The 6,878-nt window shown below is 49.1% G+C and overlaps 1 pseudogene; it reads right to left on the minus strand.

Moving 5' to 3' along the window:
• Nucleotides 1–5,205: 5,205 nt before the first annotated feature.
• Nucleotides 5,206–5,380, minus strand: LOC144671732 (small nucleolar RNA SNORA53; annotated as a pseudogene).
• Between the last annotated feature and the right edge of the window lie 1,498 nt (nucleotides 5,381–6,878).

Consider the following 6,878-nt stretch of genomic DNA (forward strand, 5'->3'; position numbering starts at 1 on the left):
TTGACAGGCTAATTAAAGTAAATAAAGACCTGCCCGGCAAACCTTAAGGCTGGCGGGCAGGCCAGGAGCCCCAGTGGGCTCCAGATTATTCATGAAACTTCATCCACTGGCGAGATGAAGTTTCATGTCCTTTTTGTAAAAAATTAATAAAGTTTATGTGCTCTTTATTAACATGTCCCATCTCGTGTGACATTGTCACATGAGGGGGTCATGTTAATAATTTTTTAATGTTTATATTTTTAAAGTTTTTTCCACTGTCAGTAATCTCCATGAGACAGGACTTTGCCTCATGGAGAAGTGCGCTCTTTCGCGTGCATGCGCGAAAGAACGCATTTTGACAGATGGGGATTCCCTTCCCCCTGGAACAGGAAGTGCTATGTGCTTCCTGTTGGGGATGCTGCTGGGCAGGCCTTAATTGGCCCACCCACTTAAAATGGCGGTGGGCCCCGTTTCAGTGATGGGGGTCGGCTGTCCGCCCGCCGCCGAGCCAGTGGGGCCCGCCCCCCATCCAAGGGCAAAATTCTGCCCATTATTTTTTATTTTGAAAAATGTTCGTCTCCCTGAGGCAGCTCTGCACCTCAGGGGGATTTTCAAGTGTGCACTCGCCCACATGCATGAAGTTCATGCTCGCCCTCCTCCCCCTCTACACAGGCAACACTGAGCGCTGCCGCTTGCATTTCACACTGGACAGGCCTTAATTGGCCTGCCAGCATGAAATCGTGGCCCAGCCCTGATCGCAGGTGGCGGACGCCTTCCCGACCACTCCCTCCCGCCTCCAGCGAGTCCGCCCGACGAAGGAAAAATCCTCCCCTTGGAATCAATTTGGACTGTTGCCTTAAAAGTGGTGTGTAGTTGGGGGTCTGGTTAAGTAGAAATTTTGGGAATTGTTATAACTGTGTAACTGTAATCTTGTGTGTTTAAGCCTTTTCTTCTTTTGTTAGTGAATGTTTTAAGTTAATCTTTAAAATCTCTTAAGTTGGTAGTGGACTCATTGCTTTTGACAAGCCTGCTCATAATATATACAAATTGCAAAATCGTTGTGATAGCGTGGCCAAGTTTCCCTTGTGGATTTGATCAGCCTGGCAAATACCACCTGCCATATCATAACACGCCTAAGTTTTCTTATATTCAAATATTCCTCGTGGTTCTCATCCTCCTCCTCTTCAATAGGTGTTTCTATAATGCATTCTAATTGCAAACCACTCCTGCAAGATACATTCATGTTTTTTTTTAAGATGCTCACCGAAACAAGAAGCTAAAATCTTTAGCAGTAAAATCAGGAACATGCCTTGCCAGGATTCTCTGGACAATATCTGGAACAATATCTCCACATTTCAAAAAAATGATAGGCATCAGTCGGAGAGCTGATTTCAGATAGGAGTGTATCCTGGTGTAAAGCCACAGTTCAGTCAATTCTCTCACTAAATCAACAATAGCATTACATGCCAATTTAGGTGTATTTCTACAATTGATACCTTTATCAAAATGTATCTATTGTACTTCCACAAAATTTACTATATCTGGCGAAGAGGGAAAGAAATATGCATCACTCGGGGGTGTATATTGAGAGTAATATACATTAATTCACACCACTCTGAATGCAACTGAAAAGGTCCAATTGCTGTTTTGGATAAGTCCTAGGTCTATTTGTTTTATAGTATATGAGCTCTTTTCTCTTATAGTGCTGCCACAATTGTTCTTTAGTTCCTGGGGCAGGGTTTTATGCCTTGCGGGTGGGCGGGCACGCGCTGGACCCAAACGGACGTGGAATCACGTCGGGCGAGCGTCCCAACGTCATCCCGCACGTGAGCAATCTTCAGGTCAGTGGGTGCGCGTTGGTGTCGGAGCTGGGCCTGCCAACAATTAAGAGACCACTTAAGGCCATTAAAAAGGCAATTGTTCACGATTTTACGTTGCCTGTGCAATTTTGTGCTTGTCACATGGGCAAAACGGGCAGGCGGGCAGCCCACTTTTAACCAAACCTCATCCAAAGGTGGGACAAAAAGGTTTAGGAGCATTGCCAGTTTGAGTGGTGAGGAGTTTAGGAGATTGTTTGCTGCTGGTTGCTTATTTTAACTTGACAGTTTCATCTCTGTTTTGAGCTTCAGTCTTAGCATTTCTAGGCTTCATTTCAGGACTCATTGGTGTCTCTAAGGCCCCAAGAGAATTTTGACCGTGTGGACCATTTCAGATATTAGACAGACTTCTGTTACCCTGGTGTTGGGGATTGTGCTCTGGCTGGTGGCAGCTCCTCTGAGGAGGAAGAGAGGGGCAGAAGGGAGAGGAGACCAGGTGTCGCTTTGCAGCTCCCAGGGGAGCGATCTGTTGGAGGACAGGCGCAGGCACAAGGGGCGCAGGGCCAGCAGAAAGTCCAAGGCATAATGGGCTGCAGAAGACACCATTATTCTGCTGCCAGGGTTTACAGTTAGTGATGCAGCTACCTCAACACATCTGAGGTGCAATGCTGAAGGAGGCTCCGCCTCTCAAGGGAGACTGTGACTTCCATTTGTCAGATGATTTAGCCTGACATCAGCTCCAACTGTGTGGGTGGACACCCCATGCCAGTGGCTCTGAAGGTTACCGTGGCCCTCAATTTCTAAGCCTCCGGCTCTTTCTAGGGCTCAGTGGGGAATCTTTATGGAATGTCCCTATCAGGTGCCCACAGTTGCATCAAGCTGGTGACAGAAGCTCTGTTCATGTGGGTAATGACATTTTTTCATTTCCGTATGGACGAGGCCAGCCAGGCTGAGTGAACCAGAGGGTTTGCAGCGATTCGTGGTTTCCCCACTTCCAAGGTCCCATCGACTGCACACATGTGGCCATCAAGGCACCAGCAGGTCAGCTGGGTGCCTTCGTCAACAGGCAGGGATTCCACTCGATGGACATTCAGATAGTTTGTGTCCACAAGATGCAGATTCTGAAGTCTGTGCAAGGTGCCCTTGCAGCTCCCATGACACTTACTTTTTCAGACACTCCCAGGTGCCGAGGCTCTTCAGTGCTCCAGCCCGACTGGAGGGATGGCTGCTGGGTGACAAGGTTCTATCCTTTGAAAAGGTGGCTTATGACGCCTCTCCGCACCCAAGAACAGAGGCAGAGCAGCGTTACAATAGGAGTCATGCCTCCACAAGAGCGATGATAGTGAGGGCCATAGGTCTTCTGAAGATGCCCTTCTGACGCCTGGACTGTTCAGGGGAAGCACTACAATACCCCCAGAGCAGGTGTCACTGATAGTGGTTGCATGCTGCGCTCTCCACAATCTGGCACTGGCAAGGGGGGACCCACAGGAGGAAGAGGATCTTGATGCAGCTGCACAGGCCACTGAGGATGAATCCAGTGGTGAGTCAGAAGAGGAGCATGGTGAGGAGAATGCTGAGGGTGTGGAGGCAGACCTCGGTAACCTCCAGGGAGGCAGGAACACCAGAGACGCCTTGATCCAAAGCTCCTTCAGCTAGGCTACCAAAGACTTGCTTCCACCTCATGCCCGGGCTGCTGCTTCCATCCCGGATGTCTGAAAAGTCCCTTTCATTTGCACCCAAAGTCCACTCAGTGCCAGTGCAATAAAGTTTAGAGCCACTCACATCCAGCATTAGATACTGGTGTGCCCTGCGCCTACAAAACAAGTGAAGCATACTCAGGCCATCAAGACAAAAGGAAAATTTATCTCATTTTGACACTCACATTAAATGAACATAACTATGTATGGTGTTAATGGTCACACTGGTAAACATATTAACAAAACAAGAAGATCACACATGAACTGCCCTTCTTGTGCTCATGGTGCCTTAAACTTACATTTGCGAGTGTCGTGTCTTGTTGCCCACCCCTGTCGCTGGCAGCGGCATTGGAGGCAACCTGCTGAGTTTGGTATCTTGTTAGCCTTGATGACCTTGGCAGTCACGCTCTGGCAGTGGAGCTTGTGCTGGCCCCGCCTGGGAGGGAGCGGCCAGTGCCACAGCTGACATCTCTCCGGTCAATGTGGCATCATCAGACCCCACAGTCACTGGCGGAGAGGTGGAGGAGTTGCTGCCATCATCCAGAGCACCCTGAGAGGAGGCTGCAGAGACCACAAGCAGGTCATGTGCCAAAGTGAGGTCATTCTAGGACTCCCTGCTCGCCATTGATAGATGGGCACCTGGCTGGGATACTGGGTACCTCATCCGTCTCCCACACTGGCACTGACCAGCTGAGGTCAATGCCTGTGTGAGGGCTTGCACGTCCGAGCCCAACCCCTGGAACCCCTGATTCTGTCCCTGGAGCTGCCTCTCCATGAGAGTCGCAGTGCGCTTGGCGATGAGAGTCAACGCAGTGCTCATGCTTTTCATGGACTTATCCACAACAGAGACCATAGCTCCTGGATCTCCGCCAAATCATCCCGCTGGACATCCAGCATTTCCTGCCTAATGGATGACTCTAGAGGCTCATCATCTGTCTTCGGTTCAGCATCGTCCTGGTCTCCAACAGTCCTTTGACTGCCGACGCCCTGGGGACTCTCTTCCTCCGCCTGCTCCTCAAGCGAATGTGAAGTGCCCTCACCGCTGTGCAGCAACATTCTAGCTGATGATCTAATGCCCACTGAGGTGCCCCTATCTGCGCTGGTGCTTGGTTCAGAGAGCGGATGTGACACAGGTCCCTCTAAAGCCCCATGGTCCTCTGGTATCAACGGCTCTTCAGGGTCCTGCATTTGAGTGCGAGCTGGAGAATCTAAGGGAGAAGAACAACATGTCATTAGTTTAAGTAATTACACTGTCACTGTGTATGTCAGTCACCCTGGTGAGACAATGAAGATCTGCATCATGGTGCCATCGTCTTTCAATGATTAACAGGGACTCCAGGTTTGAAGCTCCCATTAATGATCAGACTACACAAGAACGTTTGCACCATCCAACACTCTCACCTCAGTGCACTGCACTCTTACCTGCCTCTCCACAACCGGCTGACTGAGGTGGGTGGTGGCTTTCCAGCTCCAATGCATCCATTTTGTATTGCGTCAAAATTAAGAGGTTTGGAGGGGGCCTCCGTCTGTCCTTGACCTCTCAATGGTGTTATGGCTCCTCTTCTCCTGAAAGTCCACTCCCTACCTGCAGCACCATTGCAGTCTGGCCAGTCCCAGGTGAGGAACACTTTGCAGGGCACATCCGAGTCGTGGCCCTCGACCCGCAAGGCACTCAGGCCAAGCGTTACTTAAACCTGATGGATTTTGATAAATGTGTCCACACAGCAGCAAAGTCCTGTTGGCAGCAAGAGCCTGGAATAACAGGTTATTCACATCAGAGCAGAGGGGCTACCTTGCAGGTATATTACTTTAACATGCCAATGACTGAAGAGCCTTTGACTGTACAGCCACTTCGCCAGCTCTGGTGTCTTTGACAGTTGGCACTCAGACTCTAACACCCCTGTGCTACATGGAGTGACAGCCAGCCCTTAACACTTCTCCATACTGATCCATGCCAACTCGGTACTCATCCTTGCCGAGTGCAGCAGGTCGTGAAACCTTTTGCGGCACTGCACCCATGTGCTCCGCACAACATCACGGCCGCTGACCTCAGCTGCCACCTCCTCCCAGATGTTTTTGGTCAGGCGCAGTTGCCTCCCTCTGCCATCCCTTGGTATGTCCCGCCTGACATCGACCTCCTCCAGGAGGACCGCGGGGCACTTGTCCGAGAAACGGGGGGCTGAGTGCCCACCCGGCTTGTCCTCCCGCCTGATGTTTCCAGCCGCTGGTGAGGCCATTGTTCCAGTCTCCCCACCGACTCTAACTATTCTCCCCTGGCAGCCTTCAGGGAGCTGCCTTTGCCGATTTTAAAGCACCCGCCAGGTCGCCATTGGACGCAGTGCCTGACAGGCCCCTGCCCTAGTCCGGCCCTTCCCGACCATTCAGAAGATGCGTTTCACATTGGGCGGATGTTAATTGGCCATCCAGCATGAAATCGTGTTTATATCGCGACCTAGGCCGGGAGCGGATTCCACATCCACTTCCGCTCCCGCTGACTTGGCGCACATGTCAAATTCAAGCCCTAGTTCTCTTGCTAAGTGCCTCTGTTTTTTATATATATGACTTGTGTTTCTTCTGTTGCTGCTCCTCTCTCTCCTTTTTCTTCATTCCCAAGCTGTCATTTGTATTTTCTGCTCACAGAGGCAAAACCGGAGAGCGTAACCAATGTGTTAGCCAAAAATACAGCAGCAACATCTTATTTCTGTGATGTGTTTGTTAAGGTTTTTTGCACACTTCTCAAATTGCTTGCAGAATGCAGAATGATCAAGAGTATACTATAACTGACCATAATAGCTATTTAAAGTTTGTATTTCGATTACTAAATTCCTCTTATATTGCTGTTGCTATCTTAGTACAAGTCTTCTGTTAATATCAGCCACATTGCTCACTTGATTCCACAAAGGCTATACATAAATATAAAATCTTTATCTGTGCTTTTTTTTGGAAGAGGTTTTGATAAGTAAACAGAGCATCAATTTGCAAGACTCTGAAAATGCAAAAATGTTTAGCCCTGTTAGCAGCTGAACTCATCAATAATAGTCTCTCAAGGCTCCATGATTTCCTTTACAATGCAAATGACAAGTGCCAAGGTCATTTAATTTTAGGAAGAAGAAACTGGCTTGCTCTACAGTATAATAATAACATATATGTTACGAACAAGTTTCAGGTACTTTAGCTGTCAGTTGAGAATTGTGGTTCACTTAATGTAGCAGAAACCATCTGCTTTGGTCTCAGCAGTCTCAGTATGGGCACCTATTTTGGCAAAGTACGGAATATGAGGCTAATAATGGCCTTACTCCCATTTTTGGACCTGGGGTTTGCAATTCCTGATCAGCCCATTGAGCCAGGCAGCTTACAAACTGTCGTGCTGCCTCCCCATTTCCAT

The sequence above is a fragment of the Cetorhinus maximus genome, chromosome 2 (genome assembly GCF_964194155.1).
Source record: "Cetorhinus maximus chromosome 2, sCetMax3.hap1.1, whole genome shotgun sequence".
Taxonomy (NCBI): domain Eukaryota; kingdom Metazoa; phylum Chordata; class Chondrichthyes; order Lamniformes; family Cetorhinidae; genus Cetorhinus; species Cetorhinus maximus.